This window comes from Felis catus, chromosome C1, assembly GCF_018350175.1.
Source record: "Felis catus isolate Fca126 chromosome C1, F.catus_Fca126_mat1.0, whole genome shotgun sequence".
In the NCBI taxonomy this organism is placed as follows: domain Eukaryota; kingdom Metazoa; phylum Chordata; class Mammalia; order Carnivora; family Felidae; genus Felis; species Felis catus.
The window spans coordinates 136,472,522-136,498,210 of record NC_058375.1 but is presented as its reverse complement, the minus strand read 5'-3'; positions in this window follow the sequence as shown (position 1 = coordinate 136,498,210).

Below are 25,689 nucleotides of genomic sequence, written 5' to 3'. Positions count from 1 at the left end.
TAGGTAATATCTCCATTTTAACTCCATTGTATATCTTAGTGTTGAACAGCTTATATGACATTCTCCAGGAAGTTACCTCATAAGTACATAGATTTGTAAGGTGATGTTATTGTCGCCATAAGCAATTCTCAACCAGGGACATCCTGCTCAAAGCATTCCATAGGTAAGGAGTCGGTTGATAGCAAATGACTTTGGTCTATTTGCCCAGAGTCCAGGTCCCTTTTTTTTCATTTTCCTTTCCCTTAGGATCATCTCTCGCCACTCCTTACTCCCCACCATTAATTGAGAATAAGATGAATTGCACACAGGTGAGCTCCTTTAATTTTCTTTTCCTCATATTTACACAATAATGCTTTATAAAAGAAAGAAAGGAGATTAATCCATGCTTAAACTGAAACATTTATATTCCTATTAAAAAATAAAGGTCAGAATGCCGAGGTAGCTCAGTTGGTTGAGCGTCTAACTCTTGATTTGGTTCAGGTCATGATTCTGGAGCCTCCTTGGAATTCCTTTTCTCCTCGTCCCTCTCTCTCTCTCTCTCTCTCTCTCTCTCTCTCTCTCTCTCTCTGTCTGTCTCTCTGTCTCTTTCTCTCTCAAAATAAATAAATAAACTTAAATAAATGAAAAAAAAAATAAAGGTCGAAGTCAGTACAGGTTGGTTGTTAATACAAGTTGCCTGTTCCCCAAACAAGTTGCCTTGATATTAGGCAAGTTTTGCCCTTCAGAATGGAGACAGGATTGCTATGGAAGCATGGGAAAATTTTCACTGGAGAAAATATCTTTACTTTCAGGAAGTCCAAATCAGCTTTTTAAAGAGGTGCAACTATGTTTCTTTAAGGCAGAAAACATTCCTCTCAAATGTGGAGAAAACTTGCCACTTTACAAAAGCTTTTAAAATTAAGGAGTAGGTATTTTAATTGAACAAAAAATAGTTGAAGATAAAATACAGTAGTCACCATTTTAGTGATGTCAAATATATTAATCTTACTGAGTATATCCTTTTTGTGAAGCTTAACTTCAATTTTAAAATTCTAAATCCTGAAGAGAACCCCAGAATCCCTGGGAGAATTTTTTTCTATTTTTAAAGTTTTGAGTCATTGAATACAATAATTTAATATTTGAATATTTAGAGTGAAAGTAACTCAGAAAATCAATTTGTACAGATACCAATGTTCAAAACAATTACATTGTTATACCTGTTTTATGTCTGAATTAACTGGAGCTGACAGAAACTAACAGATAAGCCTGCCAACATAAAGCTAGTTATTACAGGAAGAGTAAGCAAAGTTCAGTTTTCTCTTTTCCAGTGCTGGAAGAAAAAAATAAATCTGCTTCGCACTCTCTATGAACCAGGGACTGTGCTAAGTACATTTTTCATAACCTTAAGCCTCTAATATTATTGTTATTTATTTATAGATTAAGAATCTCTGAACCTCAGAGAAGTTAAATAAAAGATCCATGATCAGGTAGCTCTTAAGTTATATAACTTTGGTTCAGACTCAGATTGGACACCAAAATAATACTCTTCTTATTCAAGACAAAATTCTTGTTTTTTTGTTTTATTTTGTTTTCGTTTTTTTTTTTTTTTTTTTTTTTTTTTGCTCCAATGCATACTGCATTAGCAAACTGGATCCCTGCCCATTGTAGTTCTAATACATCTAAGAGTATCCAATAGAAATCTGATGAAAGCCACAAATACCAGCTAATATGTAATTTTGTTATTATTTTTAACTTTTTAAACTTTGAGAATGGTTGACATATAATGTTACATTAGTTTAGTGACAGGGCTTCTTTATATATTATGCAATGTTCACCACAAGTGTGGCTACCATTTGTCTCCATGAGAAGCTGTTACAATATCACTGACCACATTCTCTATGCTGTGCCCTTCAGTTCTGTGACTTACTCTATAACTAGACACCTGTATCTTCCACGGTTCATTTATTATTCCCATCCCCCAACCCCTTCTGCTAATATGAAATTTTACATTTTTTCATAGTTGTATTTAAAAAGTAAACGGTGGCCCCTGGTTGGCTCAGTCAGTTAAGCATCTGACCTCGATTCAGGTCAGGAGCTCATGGTTCAGTTGTGAGTTCCAGCCCCGCACCGGGTAAACTCGAGCCCGGCTCCGGGCTCTGCAATCTCTCTTCCTCTCTCTCTCTCTGCCCCTCATTCACTCGCACTCTCTCTCTTTCAAAAATAAGTGAATAAAATAAATAAATAATAAATAAATAATATAAAAAATAAAAAGTAAACAGAAAAAGTTAACTTAATTTTTAAAATTATGTTTTACATAATTTAAATTTTTAAATTACATAATTGCATAAAATTTACATATTTTAAAAATAAAAATATTTTTATATTTATACAAAAATATCTATATTATCATTTCACATACAATTAACATAAAATCATTAATGACATATCTTAAATTTTCTTCCATTTAGTCTTCTAAATCAGATGTGATTTACACTTCACGGAACATCTCCATTCAGACTAGCCACATTTCAAGTGTTGTAATAGTTACAGCTAAAATAAAATAAATCTGTGACTAGAGGCTACTTGTTTTGGGCAGTGAAAGTTCAATGCATGTTGGAATGCTTACTTTTGGTTTAGAACTATGCTTTTCTTTTTTATTACTCCGTAGGGCTTTGGCCTTCACCTATATATTTGATAAATCTCACTAACCAGAGGGCAGAGAACCAGAGTAGACAGGTGCTATGCCAGCTTCGCCATGAAGTTCTGCTAAAGTAGCTAGAGTTTAACATGCCACCAGCCTTTATCCCATTTCTCGTCCTGTCCCAAGAAGTCTGTCAAAAATAAGATCTGCTGCAAATCTGATAACAAATATTTAATAAAGATGCTTAGGAAACACTAGACATTATATGGTAGTGAGGTAACCAGAATTTAGAGTTTTTAAAAGCTATTCAGAATTTCTGTCCATGATATTTATTGTTTTAATTTGCCTAAGGTAGGCATTTGTATGGTGAAATTGGCAAGTTGACTTTTCTGTGATTTTTTCAAGCACATGTATGTATTTTATATCCGAAATCTATTTTTAAATCTCTTTCTTAGACTTTCCTACTCAACTTTTTTCCCATGTGTAAATACTCCCCTGACTAGCTGCGATCACGTATTGCCATATCTTTCTTATTAAATAAGCCTGTGCTTGAGTCTTCATATGTACAGAGCTTTGCCAATGGAAAGCATTTGTTTAGATCAATTTCAATAATTTTCCCTCATGGCTGAGAGGACTTCTGAACCATACAATGCTGTAAAACAGAGTATCTGACTCTTTTTCCCAAATGAAATGAAAATTTCCCAAATGAAAATAAACCCCAATTCCTCCACTAACTTCAGATTTTAAATATTTTGTTTCCTCACATACACCATGCTGTTCTCCATCTGTATGTTGCAGAGACAATAATGACAAAAGTTGACCTCCGAATATTTCTTGTTTAATGAGGAGCATGTGTGACTACCAGTGTTTGTGGCCACACATGATTACTGGAGTAAAAGGCAAATGGCATTTCTAGAAATGGTGCTGCTGACTCTGGGTGAAATAGATCCATAAGATTCTTAAGCATAGAATAGATTCTTAAGCTTAAGAATAGATTCTTAAGCATAGAATAGATTCTTAAGCTTAAGAATAGATTTTTAAGCATAATGGAATGGTCACCTCTGAAGAGAATGTCCTGAAGTTGTAGCTATTGTCTATAAAAGGTAAGAGTCAAGACTTAGAATCTTCTACTACCCTTTAATAGCTTCTACTTGCAGGTGTCCAGGATGATTATGCAACATCTAGACACATAGCTTTCACACTTGCCAAGTACTTACTCCATTTTCTGTCCAATATACATCTGGACATGAAAACCCTTGTTTTGACCTTACAACTCCATCCACCAATTAAATATTTCTGCTCTACTTCCATGGGTCAAAGACAAATCAACTCATATCATTGTCTGAACAAAATTGTCTATTAACTTCCTAGTACACATAGAGTAACATCCTAACTGTGGACTCTAAGGCTTAATACTTTCTGGCTTCGAAGTATATTCTAATTTATTTCTTTACATTTTTTAAAAATGTATTTGTATCAAGTTAGCTAACATACAGTGTAGTCTTGGCTTCAGGAGTAGAATCCAGTGATTCATCACATACATAAAACACCCAGTGTTCATCCCAACGAGTGCCCTCCTTAATGCCCATCATCCATTTTCTCCTCCCCCATCAACCCTCAGTTTGTTCTCTGTATTTAAGGGTCCCTTATGGTTTTCTAACTCTCTTTTTAGCCACACATTGTGCTCCTGCTTATTGCACAACCAAGTCCCCAATGGCTTTTTCCTTTATCTGTAATACTCTTCCACCAGCCATTAGCATGTTCACTCCACTTTTTTTAGGTCTCCGCGGAAATGCCCTCTGCATAGAAAATCCTTCTCTGTTCACCATAAAAAATTGAGATTTCCTGTCTCCTCCACCACTTCTTTTTCTTCAGGGAAAAAATCATTATCAGATGTATTATGTACTGCATATGCATTTGTTTGCATTTTACCATCTATCTTTTCCAAAATCTCACTGGGATGAGGTCACGTGCATAGTAGTTACTTGAATATATGTGATTCCTAGTAACGTATGACTTGTATTTTGAATAATGGAGATAATAACTGCCACCATGTATTGAATACTTACTTGAACAAGACAGTTCCTCTAGCTCACGTATTGCACATTTTAAAAAAGATTTATCCTTTCAGAAGCCACATGAGCAGATATCGCAATCCTTATTTTGTAGATAAGAACATGAAGGCTAGATCTAAACTTTCTACCCTCACTATAATATGAAGTCCAACAAAAATGTTGTACCTTTATTCATAGTAACAGGGGTCCGGAAAGCCTCTCAGAAGTGTAGCTCAGTGGTGAGATTTTATGTACCATGCTAGGCACACAGAGAACATGTTTTTGAACCAGAGTATCCTTAATGACCTAGAAATAGCATCATTTAGATTACTACGCTTTTAGTCTGGTCACCTTTAAGGGTGCCGCCTGAGAATAGTTTACATATTTTTTTCTTTAATTGCATCCTTCAGGTTTCAAGACAGTTATATTAAATCTATGCCCTTTCATTCCTGCCTCTACATCTTGTTCTAAAATTTGTTTCCCTTTGTCTTATTGTAGTTGTTATTCTTCCCTCAGGATTTATGATTTTGAATGACTTGAGTTGTTCAGGCTGGTACCTACATGAATCCTGCTACCTGGATTAGCCACATTAAAGTATGTTCTTGGCTCACCTATTATATCATTGGCTCTCACCCTTGAAACACAGCCCCTTGACAAGAGTCCTCATCTACAAGTATATTTAGAAAATGGCTAGGACGTCAAATATTTATTCCTTTTAAAAAATTTAATATGTTCTCCTGGGGCCTGATTACAGAATATTTTAATGCTTACAAATTTCTTCAGTGGCACAGTACTAGCTTGTTTCCTAGGAAACAAATGCCCTTATTCTGCACTGCACACATCCTTAATCACTAAAGTCCATAATCTCTTTGTGAATGGATAACTTCTAAAAATTGTTTGTTTTTATAGGAGTTACCAGCTACAATATCACTACAGGTAAATTTCCAAATATGTTATCAGTGAAAGATTATTTCAGTTTACCCTAAAATATGAGAGAGAGAGAGAGAGAGAGAGAGAGAGAGAGAGAGCGCTTTTATGAAGTCATCTTAAGATAAAGATGCCTATTCTTTTGTGGCTGAGTTACATGCATAAATATGAAATGAATTTGAGGGATGTATATACTTGCCTCTGTTGTCATCCCCAGTCTCATTCTCTTTTTCACAGAAAATATAGGTTCATTCAAGAAAGTGGTTTGGATCTGGCTGTCTTTTTCTCCTCACCAAATATTAACTGAAAGCTATTAGAAACCCACAGAAGGAACAATGCATTTTTAAAGTGACATTTTAGCATTCAAGCCATTCATATTCTTCAATGCGAATATAATTTTTATCTAAATGATTTCAGAGGAAAATGGATTCATTTGACTACAGTGCTTCTAAGACCAGTGGGAAGCTCATCATCTTAATATTGAATCTGTAAATCCTTTCCACTAGGGATGATTAACAGCTTTGTCAAGTGTTTATTTTACTTTAAGAAGAATATGTAATTTCCTGGTATAACGCAGACAGATTTCAGTCTGTTTCTCCCTTTACATGTCACATTCATACCATGGACTCACAAGATCTAGCTTACCTCTATTAGACTTCTATTTTGCATGGTAAGATGATAGCCTAACAAGTTTTTATAGTTTAATGAGCATACATCAGTCTGTTCTATGATTCATTTATACTTGATAAAAAAAAAAATCCTCAGCAGTTCTGATAAGAGGCAGTAACAGTGAATTACTTCCAGATGGCACGTTGGCTATACTACACGTGTGGTCTGAGCTACCCATGGGACAGAAAGTTCTATTTGTGCAGTGATGGGGCTACTCATACTACTTTTTTGTATGTAAAGCCTTGATGCCTTATACTCAGGACAGTTCTAGCCATTGGGAAGGTGCATGGGAAGTAGGTAGCTGTACAAGGACATTTACATATTCTGTTTGGGTTGCACATGTATTCTCAAATTAACCAACAAACAAAAGCCAAAACGGAAAACAATTCATTGTACACAGGCTTTTAACCAAGATATGATTTAGATGGCTTCCTTGGACAATCAAATCATTTACAAAGCCATAACCAGGTAGAGTTGGCAATAGGATGTTATTGGAAAATTCTAGTGTCCTATCTTTGCATTTTCCTAAGTAATAATGAAAATAGCCACATCACTTGCCTTTTAAAAAATTAAGTTGGGGCGCCTGGGTGGCTCGGTCGGTTAAGCGTCCGACTTCAGCTCAGGTCATGATCTCATGGTCCGTGAGTTCGAGCCCCGCGTCGGGCTCTGTGCTGACAGCTCAGAGCCTGGAGCCTGTTTCAGATTCTGTGTCTCCCTCTCTCTCTGTCCCTCCCCTGTTCATGCTCTGTCTCTCTCTGTCTCAAAAATAAATAAACGTTAAAAAAAAAATTAAAAAAAAATTAAGTTGAGGGGCGCCTGTTTGGCTCAGTTAGTTAAGTGTCAGACTCTTGGTTTCAGCTCAGGTCATGATTTCACGGTTCACGTATTCAAGCCCTGCATCAGGCTCTGCGCTAGCAGTGCAGAGCCTGCTTGGGATTCTCTCTCCACCTCTCTCTGCATCTCCCCTGCTCACTTAAGCTCTCTCTCAAAATAAAGAAATAAACATTAAAAAAAAATGTTGAGAATCTAGGCCATTTCTATTTTTAACCATATATCCATTTTTGGTCATGTTAGTCATTTTTCTTCATTAAATCTTTATAAAGTGAATTCTAAACAATCAGAATCTTTCTATAATAAGGTTAAAAATTTTACTATGCTTTTTATAAGGAGGGAGCCAATAATCATGAAAAACAAGCTGACTGAGGAGTTTGTTTATAAAGTAGCTTCTCAATATCCTCTCATAAATTAATCTTTTTCATCTAGTTTTAGAAAGTTACAAATCATTTTCAAGATGATGACCCTGAGGTACAATAAAACACAATAAATTACAGAAACAAGGATTGAATTATGTTTAGTATATTAAAATAGAAAAATAGACAAACACATTTTTAAAGATTTTACAATTAGAATTTATCTTATCTTTACTCTAATTTAATCACATTTCAGTTAACCAGAATACAACCCAGAAGCTAAGGATCCTGTTTATTGAGATTTTTCACGTCTTAAACCTCAGACTGAAGAGGACACTAAATATATATTTAAATTAAATTGTTCCTTATATGAAAAATGAGAGAAAAGAGAAGCCAAAAACAGTCCAAGAGCTTATTTTGTTCATGTCAAAATGATATTTTCTGATATGAAACATGTAAAGTTTTATGCACATGTCCAAATGTCACCTTGTTTTAAAATCTAAACCTTCTTGTCCCAATCTATATACAAAGATTGCCCCAGGATTTGACTAAAAAATATTTACTGAATCACATTTTTCAATATATCACTGAATTAGTGGCAAATCATGGTGAATTCTCTTCCTTTATAAATAAATGATATGAACACAATGACTTAATAATCCAAGTACCATGACTCTATTTAACTTTTGAAATAGTATCAAGTATTTTCAGGGAGCACTACATGTTATTTCTCTTTATTTCTTCGTCAAAGTCTAAAATATAAATTGCAAATTAGAAAATCCTTTGAGAGTAGAGTTCAGCAAGGGAACGGTTTCAAGGTAAGTTTTATATTAGTTTCACTCATTTTAATGAGCCTTTGTTAGAAACCAAGCAAGCAAATACTCTAGACCAAAGAGTTACACAAAAGCTATCTTTTAAAGAAACCATCATAAATCAGAACCTCTAACTATCTGCTTATATTATCAGGTTGACACAACAAAAGCATAGACTGGTAGCTATAAATGAGATAGCTTTTATTAAGAAAGAAAACGAGACTTCAAATTTGAATATCAACTTAAATATCAGGTTTGAAACAGGCTAGAGATACCTCAATTCACAATACATTTCTATTTAAATTAAACATCAACACCGCTCTTTAATATATAATGTAGAAAATTAATTAAAATAAAGCTTTTTTTTATATAGGTATGTAAGTAGATGAAAAAGCTTTCACATGCATGTACACACACATACACACACACACACACACACACACACACAGGACAATGGTGGAAAAATATTTTATTAATCAGTGAGAATTAGATGAGTCACTTTAATCCCTAGGAAGCATAAAAGTGAAAAAAAAATCTTGGATTCAAGAGACTGATTTTTCTCAGTACTTGCTAACCTTGGGCTGTCTGCTTATAACTACAAATTGTCCTTAGCTTGAAAAGAGCCTTTTAATATTTAAAATTATTGGTCTATGGTATCCATGTAATTTCTTCAGCCATAGGGCTTCATTTCCTTTGATGTGTATCAAGGTTCCAACTGATATTACTACTACTCCTGCTGTCTCTTAGCTCTGAGACAGGTTTCTGTCTCTCTAAAACCGATACCAATGATTGGTCTCCAGCTCCAAGAGGGAATTTTATCCATTTGTATAATAGTGAGGCTCAGACAGCTATAGTATGCTCCTGAATGAGGGATTCCACATTTAAATTTGATCATTATTTCATCACTTGTAGATTTTTTTTTCTCCAGAATTCAAAGTATCTCAGCAACAAGTGTCTCTATAAATAAAATCACATTAAAATTAGAAAGAATCCAGGCAGTTTCAAGACCTCCTGTACGAGTATATGGTTCATATATATACACACAAGATCAAGTGGCAGCACATACTTTCAAAGGATGATGATACTTATTCTCTATTACATAAGTATTTTTTATCCAGATAAACAATGAAGAAAACCTTAGGCTTAACCAGAAAAAGAACACTATATGCAAAAATGTCACTAGAGTTCTTTTCAACTGCATTTTAAATGTGGTAATAAAAATCACTGGATTTCAATAGATACCAAATGATCCTGATATATAAGATTAAAGTAGATACTCTGTTACCTTTATTGTCTTTAAAACATGAAATATTTTCAAGTTTCCATTCCTTGAAACTGTACTCAAATGAAAAAGTTTATTTTTTTCATTGTAGATAGCGGAAATAATCTTCAAAAATCATCTGTTCCTGTCCACAGTTGTTACAGTGTAACAAAAACATTTATTTTAAAGAGTAATTTTATTTATCAAGTTCTTTTATGTCAAGATTTTTTTATACACTTGACATTCACCTTGATTTTTGAAAGTGAAATATACCAAACACCTAGAAAATCAATGTAGTGTAAAACAAAAGATGATTTTAAAGCAGCGTTGTCATAAAAAATGAAAAGATAGGAATGGATTGATCAATGGATTACTAAAGTTAGCCATAAAAGAAAAACTGCACACACAACACACGCACACACAAAGAACTTTTATTTCACATGATCATCAGGTGAACATTGACAACTCTAGTAATGCTCTGTCCCAAGAATGAAGAATTGGTGGTAATTGCTTTTATCAAATACAAAGAACAAAGCCTTCAATCTCATAATCCAAATAAAACCCTGAAGAACCTGAAGATGTCTTGAAGTCAATCCTCCAGCTGACGAGAAATCAATGGATGGATAAGATTGCTGTGATAACTCTGGCATCACTTCATGTTGATTTAGAAAAAGACTGGAACATTTTGCACCATCTAATGAGATGATGGCTATCAGGGTCAGCAGTCAAGATTTAAATAATCAGTATTTTGGGGGGACAGAATGAGTAAGTCATTATGCATGTCCAGTCCAGGAATAACATAATATGACATGCTGAACTGTGTATACTACTTATTTAATAATGAAGATGAGGGATAAAGAGGAAGCTGTAAGTAACATATACAGATAAAATTAATGTTCTCTTTTACACCTGTTATTATTTTTGCACATATGTAATGGAAAAACATTAGCATCTTGTGTATATAATGAAAATACCTCTGCAATCCAGAACTTTTCAATTCTCTCAGTAAATTATAGTCCTTTCACAACAATCATGTCATCGATCTTAACCTATAAGTTGTCCAACAAATTTTCACTTTGTCAGCCACTATTTTAAGAAAATTGATCTTATTTAAGGATTTTTTTTAATGTTTATTTTTGAGTGAGAGAGAGAGACAGAGAGACAGAGGACAAGCGAGATAGGGGTAGAGAGAGAGGAAGACACAGAATCTGAAGCAGGCTCCAGGCTCTGAGCTGTCAGCACAGAGCCTGATGCAGGGCTTGAACCACGAACTGTGAGATCATGACCTGAGGTGAAATCTGATGCTCAACCGAGAAAGCCATTCAGGTGCCCCAAGAAAATTGATTTTAAATATTGTTTCTTTACTCTTCGTTGTGAAAGCTATTATTTTAGTATGTGAATAAGCATTTAGCAACCAGTATTTTGGCGGAAAGAGAAACAGCTTTGATGGGTAGCTCTTACGAATTTTCATGGCATAAATACTCTCACCCTTGATAAAGTCAAACTATCAAAGATTTAACAGACATCTTGCAAAATTCCTAAAACTATAACAATTAGCCCTTGAACCAGTACAAGTCAACTTTGTGCACCACTAGATGATCCATATATTTAGATATATTTATATTCCCATAAATATATTTATATATGATTCAAATATTTTAAAATAAAAACTTTAATAGTTTTAATATTTTTAAAAATGTATAGATTTACTTTATTCTCAGCTTACTGTAATATCTACAGTTGTATTTTTAGTAGCCCTAAATTTTATCTTTTTTCCATCTAATTTTTATCTCAAACCCTTCAGCACAATTGACGAAATATGTTTTCACAATGGTGAGGTAAAACTTATTGAGATTATCTGTCAGACAATTGTAAGCCCCTACTGCAGTAAAATATTAGATTATTGTGATTTGTATCTTTTTTTTCACCCATTCTTTTTCTCCCTATCCTTACTTACTGAGCCTTATGCTACTCAACTAATGTGTCACTATCATAATCCATGATTTAGTTTCTGTTTTCCAGAAAAACTAGGTTAGAGACATGTGGTTGTAAGATACATTCAATTCATATATGTTTTTTTTTTTATTTTTTTTCAACGTTTTTATTTATTTTTGGGACAGAGAGAGACAGAGCATGAACGGGGGAGGGGCAGAGAGAGAGGGAGACACAGAATCGGAAACAGGCTCCAGGCTCTGAGCCATCAGCCCAGAGCCTGACGCGGGGCTCGAACTCACGGACCGCGAGATCGTGACCTGGCTGAAGTCAGAAGCTTAACCGACTGCGCCACCCAGGCGCCCCTCAATTCATATATGTTGTGATTGAAACATAAACATTTAATGTAAAAATTAAAGTTATTAATACTCTGAATCTATGATGCCCTGTTGTATCTTTTAAAATCAAAGAAGTTGGGGGTAAATAAGATGGAGGTAAATAAATTTAAAAGTTATTTTACATGTCATCATTTTTATTTTTATAACATTTTATAGCAGTTTTGTTGATATGATTTACATATCAGAAAATTGATCTTTTTAAATTGTACAACTCAGTAGTTTCTAGTACATTCACAAAGTTGTGCAATCATCACTGCTATAGTATATTTTTATCACTCTTAAAAGAAATACCATCCCATTAGTGGTCGCTCCCAATTCCCTTCTCTCTCTATACCATGGAAACCACTAATATGATTTCTCTCCCTGTGGAATTGCCTATTTTGGATATTTCATACTGATGGAATCATATATATCATGTGGCCTTTGTGATTGATTTCTTTCATTTAGCATATTATTTCTATGGTTTATCCATATTTTAGAATGTAATACTACTTCATTTTTATTGTCAAATAGTATTTCTTATATGAATATACATTTTTTTGGTTGCCCCACTTTTTGGCTATTGTGAATAATGCTGCAATGAACATTTGTGTACAATTATATTTTGCAAGGTTGTTTAATTTCTCTCACATATACATAGAAGCATAATTGTGTCAGATGGCTTACCTTTAACATTGTGAGGTATTCCTACATGTGTTTTTCAAAGTGGCTGTACCATTTGATAATATCAACAGCAATGAGGAATCAATGAAGGATGATCATTCTCATCACTATTCATTGTCCCTTTCTTTCTTTTTCTTTCTCTTCCTTCCTTCCTTCCTTCCTTCCTTCCTTCCTTCCTTCCTTCCTTCCTTCCTTCCTTCCTTCTTTCCTTCTTCTTTTAGCCATTGTAGTGGGTATGAACCAGCATTTCACTGTGGTTTTGTTTTACATTTCTCTAATGACTTGTGATGTTTAGCATACTTTCATTTATTGGTCTGCATTTCTTCTTTGGATAAATGTCTATTGAAATTTTAAAATTGGTTGCTTGACCTTTTATCATTCAGTTTCACAAATATATATTCTGGATAAAATTTCTTTATTGTATATATGACTTGCCAATATCTTCTCACCAATTGTAGGTGGCCTTTTATTTTATTTTTTTTTGATGCTTTCTTTTGAAACACTAAAGTTTCAAACTTTGAATAAATCAGTGTATCTATTACATAACCCGAGGTCATAAAATTTACTCACATGGTTTCTTGTAAGAATTTTACAGATTTTCCTGTTGCATTTAGGTCTATGGTGCATTCTGACTTACTACTTTACATATTTATACATATATTTGTTGACAAAACTATTTTGTTTTTAACAGAGAGAGAGAGAGAGAGAGCAAGTGAGCATGTGAGCAGGAGAGAGGGGCAGGGGGAGAGAGAGAATCTTAAAAGGTGGAACCCCATGCTGGACTCAATCCCATGATCCTGAGATGATGACCTGAGCTGAAATCAAGAGTCAGTCACTCAACTGGCTGAGCCATCCAGGCACCCCAAAAAGTCTTTCTTTATCCACTAAATGATCTTGTCATTCTTTTTTTTTTTAAATGTTTATTTGTTTTTAAGAGAGAGAGACAGAGACAGACTGTGAGGCAGAGAGAGAGGGAGACACAGAATCTAAAGCAGGTTCCAGGCTCTGAGCTGTCAGCACAGAGCCTGATGCGGGGCCCACTCATGAAACGTGAGATCATGACCTGAGCTGAAGGCAAATAATTAACTGACTGAGCCACCCAGGCATCCTTGATCTTGTCATTCTTGTTGAAAAATAAGTTGATTTATAAATGTGAAGGTTTATTTCTGGACTCACAAATCCATTCCATTGATCTATATGTGTATCCTTTTTTTTTTAACAAGGCTATAATCAATATTTTTATCAGCTATATTTGATGTATAAAAAATTGCACATATTTAATGCATACAATTTGGTGAGATTGGACATATACACAAACCTATGAAATCACCACAATCAAAATAATAAATATATTCATCATTTCCAAAAATGTCCTCATACTCCTTTGTTCTTTTTTGTTTTGTGTTTTGTGGTTTTTTGTGGTTTTTTTGGAGGGGGTAGTTTCTTTCTTTCTTTCTTTCTTTCTTTCTTTCTTTCTTTCTTTCTTTCTTCTCTCTTTTTTTTGCATTTGGTAGGAACACTTGAGATATACTCTCTTAATTTTTTTAAATACACAATACATTTAACTATTGGCCCTATGTTGTACAGCAGATCGGTAGAACTTTCTCATCTTGTTTAACTGAAACTTTATGCCCATTAAATGATACCCACTGGCCCACAGTCTCTGGCAACCACCATTCTACTCTTTGCTTCCATAAATCTGAATATTCTTTTTATATCCGTAAAATAAGGGGTATTGAAGTCTCCAAATTTTATTTTGGCTTGCCTATTTCTCTCCTATTTTTGTTAGTTTTTGCTTTGAGATATCTTCCTGATTCATTGATTATTTTATCATTATAAAATGTTCTTCTTTATATCTAGTAATATAATAATATTCTGGGAATCTATTTTGTCAGGTATTAGTATAGCCACTCCAGTGTTATTTTATGCATTGTATATCTATCTTTTTAATTCAAATCTATTTATTCCAATGGTTTTTAATCCACTTTGGCAATATCTGCCTTTGATTATTTAATTCATTTGTATTTAATGTAATGGCTGATAAAATATTATTTACATTTGCCATTTTGTTATTTTTTTCTATATTTCACGTATTATTTTTCTATTCCTTCATCACTGCCTTATTTCATCTTAAATAGCTATTACTATTATACCATTATAATTCCCTTGTTTATTTTGTTTTGTTTCAAGTGGTTTCTCTGGATCTTACAACATATATCTTAACTTGAAATAATTTAAAGTAATTAATTTCTGTATTTACAAAAATATAGCCTCAACAGAATTTCATTCTCTTTCCTATTTTTTGTGTCTATTGTCATATAAATCAAACCTTTATTATAAGCTATTCAATATAGTTTTAAATATATTGTTTTACACAGTTTTGTTTGAAATCAAATAGTAAGAGTGTTATAAATGACGTCATGTTTGTACTATTTTTCATTTTTTAATGGAATTAACTTTATAGTGCCCTTCATATGGATTCAAATTATGTTTGTAGTCCTGTTATTTCAGTATGATCTCCCTTTAGTATTTCTTTGAGAGAAAGTTCTGATAAAGATATATTCTCTGTTTTTGTTTATCTAGAAGTGTCTTAATTTCTTCATTTTTTTGAATAATGCTTTTGCTGGATATAATAGTCTTGGTTGAAGGTCTTCTTTTACCATTTTGAATGTGTTATCCCACAGCCTAAAAGCCTCAATAGTTTCTGAGAGTCAGATGTTAATATTTGAGGATCCCTTAAATGTTATGAATTGATGTTCCCTTGCTACTTTCAAGATTCTTTTTGACTTCAGATACTGACAATTTGCCTTCAGGTATTGACAATTTGATTGTTTTCTATTTGTGTATAGTTTTGAGTTCATCCAATATCGTTTGTTGAACTTCTTGGTTGAGTACATGACTTTTTTATTCCAATTTGGGAAATGTCTAGCTATTGTTTTTTTCAAATATTCTTTTTGAACTTTCTATTCTCTACTTCTTATCTTCCCTTTACAAATATGTTAGAAAACTTTATATTGTACCACAGATTTCTGGACTTTGTTTGATTTTCTTCATTCATTTCTTTTGTGTACCATGGTCTGGATAATGTAAATTAATCTCTCTCAAAGTTTGATGATTCTTTCTTCTACCTGTTAAGATATTCTGTTAAGCCTCTCTATTTTAAGATTTCTATTTTGTTCTTTTAAAAACTTTTTCTATCATTATATTGATATTCTTTATTTGGAGAGACATTCTCATACTTTTTAAAAAATTACAGACATAATTTCGTTTAATTCTTTGAACGTATTGATAATAGGTTATTTAAGTCCTTGTGTAGTAAGTCTACCATCTGGGCTTCCTCAGAGACAATTTTTTTTTATTTTTTTTTTTAAATTTTATGTATAGGCTGTATTTATTTGCACATCTTATAGTTTTTTATTATTGTTGTTGAAAACTGGATATTTTAACAAAATTAATTTGAGAACTCTGGAGATCAAATTCTCCTTTGTCTCAACAGGTTTTTTTTTGCCACTGTTTGTTTGTTTTTGTTTCTCTTGTTTGTTGACTTTTTGTTTTCATTCCCTGCATTTCTATGTAAAGTCTGTATTCTTTATAATATGTGACCACTGAAGTCTCTGCTTAGTTAGCTTCATAGTCATTTAAGAATTGGACAAAGATGTCCTTAAATGCCTTGACTCATGCTCTACTTATCTTTTCCAAAGGATTGTGTGTATGCCACTCTTTCACTGCTCTGGAAATGTACAACTCTGCCTTAGCCTTCACTTTTCCTTTTTGAATCCTCAAGGTTAAATTGAGATGGGAGTTTAAGGCCTTCTCCAATCTTTCTTAGGCATGGATAAAACATGCATATATGCATGGCCTTTTAGATCCTCAAAAATATGAAACTTTTCAAAACTTCTTATGGTCATCTCATTCCATAGATATTCCTTTTCATTTTTTGGCCAGCGTTTTGTATGCCCCAACTTTTACTGCTGCTTTAGGCAACTATAATGTTAAATGATCTTCTTTCTCCTTTCTTTCTTTCTTTCTTTCTTTCTTTCTTTCTTTCTTTCTTTCTTTCTTCCTTCCTTCCTTCCTTCCTTCCTTCCTTCCTTCCTTCCTTCCTTTTTCTTTTCTTTTCTTTTTCTTTTCTTTCTTTCTTTCTTTCTTTCTTTCTTTCTTTCTTTCTTTCTTTCTTTCTTTCTTTCTCTCCATGAGATAGAGCTTTCCTCATTGAGTGAGCTCTGGGTCAAAACAAATAAAGATCTATTTTTTAAGTGAAAATTTTTTCAGAGTTGCCATATAGACTGAATAATGACATTTCTTTGAGGATAGGGCTTTTAAGAGAGTTCTAAACCAATTTTGTCCCATTTGGTGGTTGTTTTTCATAGTTACTATTGCTGATTTCCAAGGCTGTAAAAAGGGTGATGGGGATACTGCAAGTAAAAACACCAGAAATGTCACAGTTCTTACTGTGATTCAGACACTTTTCTTAAATAAAGTCTCCTGGATTGTTGTACACTTTTGGTTAATTTCTAGAGTTCAGAAAACATTGATTTTTGATCATGTCTGCCAGTGTTTTCATTGCTTTCAATGGAGACTAAGATTTCTGAAGTTTCTTTGTTTACCTTTCCAAAATACTTGTTCTAAACCTTATTTAAATAAGGGTAATGAGAAATCCAGACTAAAGTAAGCATTGTTATTCTGATTGGAGTTCTTGAAACAGAAGGTTGTTTTTGTTTTGTTTGTTTTACTTAATTTTTTGATTTTGTTTTTTAATCAGTTTTAGAGAATTCTGACCATTAACTCTTAAAATATTGCTTTGATATTTTCTCTTTTTCCCCTTTTTTGGGAGTCCTTTAATTAACATTGTTTAGACCATTTGACTATCTTCCATGTCTTTCATGCTCTGTTTTATCTTTGTTGTTGTCATTATTAATTTTATTTCTGTTTTTCTGATTCAGTTTTGATATATTTTTCTGTTGACATCTCATTAAGTTAATTAATTCTAATATCCATTCAATTGGGTGGCTCAATTGGTTAAGTGCCTGGCTCTTGGCTTTGGCTCAGGTTATGATCTCACAGCCATGGAATTGAGCCCTGTGTCGGGTTCCATGCTGAGCATGCAGCCTGCTTGGGATTTTTTCTCTCTCCCTCTCTCTCTGCCACTCTTCAGTTCTCTCTCTCTTCTCTCAAAATAAATAAATATTTAAAATCAAATTTTAAAGGAAAATTCTATTTTCTATGTCTCTATTTTATATACTCTATATGTCTATATTTATACCTAAATCTTTCTATCTATCTACCTACCTATCTATCCATCTATATATTTTTTAAAGACCTGTGTTCTAAGTCCAACATTAGGATTATCTAATTCTTGATTTTTCTCTATTATTTGTCACATTTACCTTCCTTCACATGTCTTTAATATAAGAGAACTTAGAGATTCTAAATCAATGATTTTATTCTTCCTTTCTTTCTTGCCCACATCCTCAGACATCTGTGCCAATAAAGCACGCTGAAAATGTCTCAAGGAAAACTGTCTCTAAGTTTGGAGATCTGGATTTCTGCACTCTGTACCATCACATGTGGTCATCAAAGGCTCCAGTCCTCTCCCTCCCACCATGGTAGTCTTTGGTCCAGACTCAGAAGCAAATGTTTTGAGGAGAAAAAACTGCCAGAAATCTCAGCAAATCTAAGATGGGCTCCTCTTTCTCTGGAAATTTAGTTTGTATAAATCTCTGTATTTACACATTCCTACAATTCTTTAAAAGTAAGATTTTTTTTTTCTTGTTTGTGAAGCAGGAGCTATGACTTGCTGCACTATTGTCTTATACCTATCGATAGACAGCCTCAAAAGGAAAGATTCTTAAATTTAAATGCATGGGTTTGCATTAAAGGTCGTTGAGATGAGGTGTGTTAATTTGTACCCATTCTCTACAAATTTGTTACTATAAATAGCATTAAATGAGCTTGATGTAAATCAGAAATAGCATAGAATCTTAAGGCTTTTGAGATAATTTAGTCTAACTTACTGATACTATCTATGAGGTTAATGCTAAAAGAAGACATGTTCCTTCATCAAGGATATTTGTAGTTAGCAGGGCCATCATATTTGATCCCGTAAATTGAGTATTGTATGATTCCAAGGTGTACTCTCTCTACAGAATGCAATTTTCATTACACCCCCAGAGTTGTGAAAATTGGCAAAGTTATAAAATTAAACATGAAATAACACACATGTGAACAAAGAAAAGAGCTACCTAAAATTAATGAGGTAAGCTGCACATTTTAAATAATATTTCATGGTTTAGTCACATTACCACTGAGGACATTAAGATGCTTTTAAAGTTCCCTGGACAACTCAAACTGCTTATTATTGGCCACAACCCAGACTTACTGATGACATCCAACATCCCTATGAGCTCAAGGACTATACAGTGCTCCAGTTGGTACCGTGGTTGTCTATTATGTGGCAGAGGTGACTCCCATGGTTTCCTGTCACATGTTCAGGGGACCACGTAAATATTACTTTAATGCCTGTTGAATTACATTGTTTAACAACTTATCTGGAATTCCTTTTTTGCCAGCTCCAGCTCATATTAAATGTTTTTAGGGGCCATTAGTTACACCATGCCCCAAAATAAAATTTGGTTCATTGTAACATGAGTGTTTCATGTATTAAGAAATGACTTATCCAGATGTCTCAGAATCTTTCCTTTCTCTATTGAAAAGTTGCAGGATATAGATATAGATATAGATATAGATATAGATATAGATATAGATAGATACAGATATAGATATATAGATATATTTATCAGTGCCCTCTTATGTATACACACACGCATACTCACAACATGCACACACAGCCCTCCTAGAAATTCTACAGTTGTTTATGTTCTAACTATTCAATCATTTTATTTGCACATATAACCTAGCAGCAGGGATGCCTGCACACTTAAGTGCTTAATAAATATCCAGTGTAAATATTTTAAAATTCAAATAGTGATCAAGTCATCCTAAAGATTACTAGCACAAGTTGAAATATGAAATGACAAAAATGGCACAAATGGCGTCCACAAGTGGCATCCTTGGTTCTTCAAAAGATGCTTTTAAAAATTGGGGAAAATGATCATTCCATTGTAAAATAGTTTTATTAGCCAGATCCTATGTATATACCTGGTTCCTAATCTCTTTAATTATCTGTATGTTTAAAATAAGGGTTTTATCATCTCTCTTCTTTACTTCTGAGAAACAGTACCAAGATTTTGCTTACTTTTAAAAATGGATTCTGAGCATAACAAATAGCATTTTGAATGTGTAAAAATGTTGATTTTATATTTCTGAACTCTGTCATTTGAGATTTTATACTGAACAAACTGTGCATATACACATAAATAATTGACAGGTGAAGGTATTTGTAATTGATTCGCATTATTCCAGCTACAGAGGCCTTTTTGCCTTTAGATGGCCAATTGTGTCACCTTGCAATGGTGAACATGCAGTTACACACAAGACTCATGTTGCTGCAAGCAGTCTGGAGGCAACAAAAACAAATTGATGGTGACAGAAATAGAAGAATCCCACCCTGTCAGAAGATGAATGAGCTGAACTTGCCTGATGTGAACCCAGGCTGACACAAGCAAGGTGGAATCAAAGAGTGAGCAACTTTTGACAACCCATGCTTCACAGCCCTGACCACTGTGGATGCCCGTGATTATCTCCAGACAAAATGACTGTGAGTAAAAGGCTTACATACACTTAAATTAAACACAGCAGGGTTTTAGTAATCTCTGTTTGCATTTTACTTTCTGTTAAGAAGGAAATTGCTTGGACTTGGAACATTTCATTTAATGGCATTTTTAGTTACCTTTTGTACTTCTAATGCCATAGTCTAAATTCACTCTAAATTACCCAGTGAGACATTGGAAACTTTTGTCCTTTTTTGTTTATTTTTTTAAATTGCAGTAGCTTCCTTACCAATTTTACTAAATTAAATGTGTTTTAAGGCATCTCAGTTCTTGAAACTTAATTATCCCAATCTCTGGGTGAAGTATAGCAAACAATGCAAACGCCATTTATGTAATTTATTCTGCAAAAGAAAATAATGGAATGCAGTTGTGCTAATGATATACACGTTTCTGTATTTTTCCCCTCATTTCGACAACAACTTACCAAAACCATGTCATTTTGAAACAAAAGCTTTAAGGGCATTTTGGGGTTTGGGGTTGTCCTCGCACTGCTTTTAGGAGAAGGCAATAAACTGTATAATATTCTGTGACTTTGGAATATCATGAGAGATTTTGTTTTGTGTCCCTCACTTTATCCTCCCATCAATGAGTTTTATTGACAGTTACCCATAATAAACTCGAAATAAAGATCATGGCTTGTAATTGTAATGTGTAAATAAGAAGAAAAATATGTCGGTACTCCAGTAGCTGAAGCACCATTCATTAAATCCCAGCAGAGTAAAATCTAATTGTTAGACCACATGAAGTCTAGAAAACTTTGGTTTAAACTCAAGCATAATAAGAAAATCTATCACTCTCATTCTTGTTTAAAACAGAGTTTTGAAATCCTCAAGTCCACGATTATGTGTAATTTAATATTGATATTCATTACTATAATCAGTCAATCATTCTAATTTGCTGAATTTCACTTGCTGCATTATTTGAAGTAAAGGTGAATTAATTAGTTTATGCTGTACTTTTGGAAGATGGGTAACTAGACCCTGGTTTCAAGATTGTAATGATAGATGGAACAGTGACTAGTCAAAGAATGTGGCCATTCAGAAAAATTGGCACTGACTCTTGTTTAGCTCAAGTCAAAAAAAAAAAAAGACAAAATAAAAACAACTTCCATTTCAAAACAAATCTACAAACAATAAAAGTGAAGAAATAACAAAGTGCCTCAAGTAAATTATCTGAATACAGTACACCCTTTCTTCCCTGACCCACCTTCTACTTTTCAATTATAGTTAGTTGAGAGTGAATTGTGTGTGTTATCATCCCATCGATATTTTGTTACCAAGTTATTGTAGATGCTTCACCTACTATGCTGAGGAAGCAGATTTTTGACTCATTAATTTCACAATGATGAGACACGTATTGATAAGAGAGGACACAATGCCTTGTATCTTGAGCCTTCCGTTTCCTTAGAGTTGGACTTGTCTACACTATCATTATGAAACCTAGAAATAACTTGTCTATTTAAAAAATAATATTATAATCTTATTTTATGATTACAAAGAAGGTGATATTCAGCATATCAATTACATATTTTTGCATACATTGATCTTTCCTGAGGTGGTTGAAGAAGGAAATTCAGGTGACAAGAACCTAACACTCCTCCAGTGAATCTCTCTCAGTAGTAGACGATCATGGTTCATAAAATTATTTACACCTTAGTGATGTCTTCCTAATAGTGATATCTCACTCAACACATTTACAAAATGTCATATTGTGGAATTTCACCTAAAATGTTATCCTTACCTAGTCTCGTAAGTGAAATCACAATGGAACCATGAGATTAAAATATAAAATTTTATGGATTGGCTAAACAAAGTACAAACTGGACAAACGTGAAGGCTGAAATATAGTCATGCTTATGTACCCATATGAAAAAAGCAATACATATGGGTATACGTGTGTATGTATGTGTGTGTATGTGTGTGTGTATCACAATTAAAACTGTACCTAGAGTCTAAATTAAAATTAGTTTTCCCACTAGCTAGCATATGTTTATTTATGCAGAAATCAGAAGATCTGAATTTCAACTTACCCTCTCAGGTTTACAGACATTTAAGCACATTATTAGGAACAGTGATTATTCGGCACACCAACACTCAGGTATCACCCAACTTCATTACTACCTGATTAATTAACCTGTTTAAAGTGTGAAAGTTGGCACCTTGTCATTAGAATCCATGGGAATAACTAATGAGAAACTATGAAATAATTTGTTCCTCAATTAAAAAACCTGAAAGAAGAGGTTTTATCTCATTATTCTTGTTTCCTGTTATCACCTACACAAAGCCAAGACGATTTTGCAAAACTTACTGTCTAAAAAGAACAGGCAATGTAACATCTCAGGGAACATTTCACAGATCTTTAATAAAATGTGGTGTTATTCAACAGCAAAAGGTAAGCCAAGAAGGTTCCTGGAATAATATATTCATTATAGAGCATCGGTGTGAAAGTGGGTTCATCTCATACCTGGTGTTCAGGTTTAAATGAGGTTTCTAGATAAGAACAGAGTGAAGGAGCAGTAAGTCAGTTCAATTTAGTTCTGTCTGAAGAGACTTCAGGAAAAATATCACGTGACATAATTAGTATCAGAGGACTATTAAATTACGACCTTTTCATATATTAAAAACACAGCCCAAAGCCCAAGTTTCCCTCAACATGGTTGCTTTTATTCAATGGCCACATTACAGTATCACTCAAATAGGAAAAAAGGCAGTGAAGATATTAATTTCAATTGTTTTCCCTTGTTTACATTCATGAAATCATAGGTATCATATGAAAATGCTCAAGTGTCAAAGGTACTTACTTTCCTAACCTAAACCATTTTGTAAAATTTACAGATTCATCCTCCTACTCATAAGTTATTCATAGAGCTCACAATGCCAATGAAGTACATGTCTGTTGTTTAACATTAAAGTAAAGAAGCCAAAAGTTTTTCTTGGAGGTAAAGGAGCAATCTTTCTTACACTGATTATTTTACATACATCTTTCCAGTTAGAGAGTTTCGTGCTCTGAACCATGGCAGGAAATAGACTATAGTATCCATCCAATGTAAAGCTAGGCATAAATGAATACAGATGTTAATTAATTGGATATCCTTATTTAAATTCCTTGAAATATATTCTGGATCATGTCTCATGCTTCCTTGTATAAATCTTTAAGCTGAGGCCACCCGCATTTAGTGGAGGAAATAGTGAAATTTTTAAAAACCACATGCATATTTTTCCAAAATCAAGGTTTTGTAAAGATAATCATAAAGTTTGAAATAACACAATTTAATTAATCCTCTTTAGGAAAAAAAAACTGTATATCCATTTTATACTCTAAACTTTATACTTTTATTCAGTTGCAAAATGTCCTAGAAAAAAAAATAAAAGAGAAAGAACAGGCTGATAACACATCTTAAATATCTTTGCTCAATCTCCCGAAAACATTTCCATTAGCACATAATGAAAAATTTTGAGACAAGCCAACATAGTTAATGAAAATAGCTACTATTTGGTGAGTATCAATGGAATACTAAACTGCATATTAGGCGTTTCACATGCAAACTTCATGTCTTACCATTCTCAAGAGTTTGTGTAATTATGTCTACCTACAGATGAGGAAACTGAAGTCCAATAGTACTTAGTATCTTGTCAAACTTTATATACTGACACCAAATTCCATAATCTCTCTCCCTGTACTATGTTGCTTCGAATCAACAAATAATATAATCTGGAAAAGTATTCTCACGCAATGTAACCAATTAATAAATGCCTAACTACACAACAACATGAGATTATTTATTTGCTTTTAAAGAATGTGAAACCAAATTTAGGAGTACAGTTTGATAGAAGCATTCATAAAATGAAAACAATGAAGATACATTTCAAATCAAATCGAACATTCTTCAGAAATCATATCTATCATAGTTAGCATTATTGACAGCTAATATCATGAATATTAAAGTGAGTGATTAAAATTGGCCAAAAAATAGTGAAGGAAGAAAACCATGTGCTGAAAGTAGAGGTATGTGGGAAAAACTGCATAATCTTTTTAATAAGGTATATCCTGCTAAATAAGAAAAGGAAAGAGAAAAAAAAGGAAATTAAATAAAGGAAGTTCCCGTCAGGGCAGTCTCTATTTTATTTGTGTAAGATTAGCTATTTAAACATTTATATCAGTCCAAAGTGAAAGTAAAGAAAATGACCTAAAAATTTAAAAGTGTCAATATCACTTCAAGGTAAACAGCCACTTATTCATGGTGTCCTTTTTGAATAAAAATTTCAACCTAAAATAATAAAATGATTTTTATTATTTAAAAAAAAAATTTTAATGTTTATTTATGAGACAGAGAGAGGCAGAGCATGAACGGGGGAGGGTCAGAGAGAGGGAGACACAGAATCTGAAACAGGCTCCAGGCTCTGAGCCGTCAGCACAGAGCCCGACGCGGGGCTTGAACTCACGGACCGCAAGATCATGACCTGAGCCGAAGTCGGCCCCTTAACCGACTGAGCCACCCAGGCGTCCCAATAAAATGATTTTTAAAAGACAATGTCACAAGAACAAATATTCAAACAAATGGAAGATTTAAAAAAGAGTGTAAAATTATATGATACTTAATCCCAAAATTATGTCGGGGGAAAGAATAAATAACAAATACAAATAAACAGAATAGACTCTAAAAAATGAATCACAGAAAAAGACTCTTTTAAAAAGCATAAACAATTCAGTAATAAAAGTAATGTGCATAGAATGGCAAGGTGTTCCTAATCCCAACATATATTTTATACTAATACTTATATCTTTCATATACTTTGTGCAATATATTTTGTGCATAATCCCTCAAAGTCTTATGATCTTTCTCCTATTGTGTTCAGTAATGCATTTAGCATATAAAAGTACTTAAATATATACCCTACGTGCCAACATTTGGAAGCCTGTTCCCATTATTAATTACTATGAAACATTGAAATGGACAAAAAAAACATTTTGTAGCTTCTAATCATTCAATGTCATTATCATTTCTCACATATACACTGATGTTCTGGAACGTTTACCTACGCGTCATTCTATAGAGATAATATTTACGTCACTCCATTTTGACTCTTTCATTTGCAAGTCTCCCGAGTAGGAGGAAATGGGTGTCTCTATTGGGATTGTGATTGGGAAGCTCTGAATTAGTGGCATTCCTGGTAATGTTTTGCATTTATTTTTATGTCAGTAGTGAAAAGCATTACTATTGTTTAATCTTATCTCTACTCCAGAACTAAAGGGAGTGTATTATGTGACTTCCTTCCTTTGTTGTCCCCAATAGCTAGGGTCAGGTTCTACTTTAATCAGCATACACTTCTGGAAAGGAACACAAACAAGAGTAAATCAAACTAAAAATAGTCATCACCTCTTCACATCACCGCCTTGAGTACAACCAGGCTTCTCTCACGTCACCTCACTTAC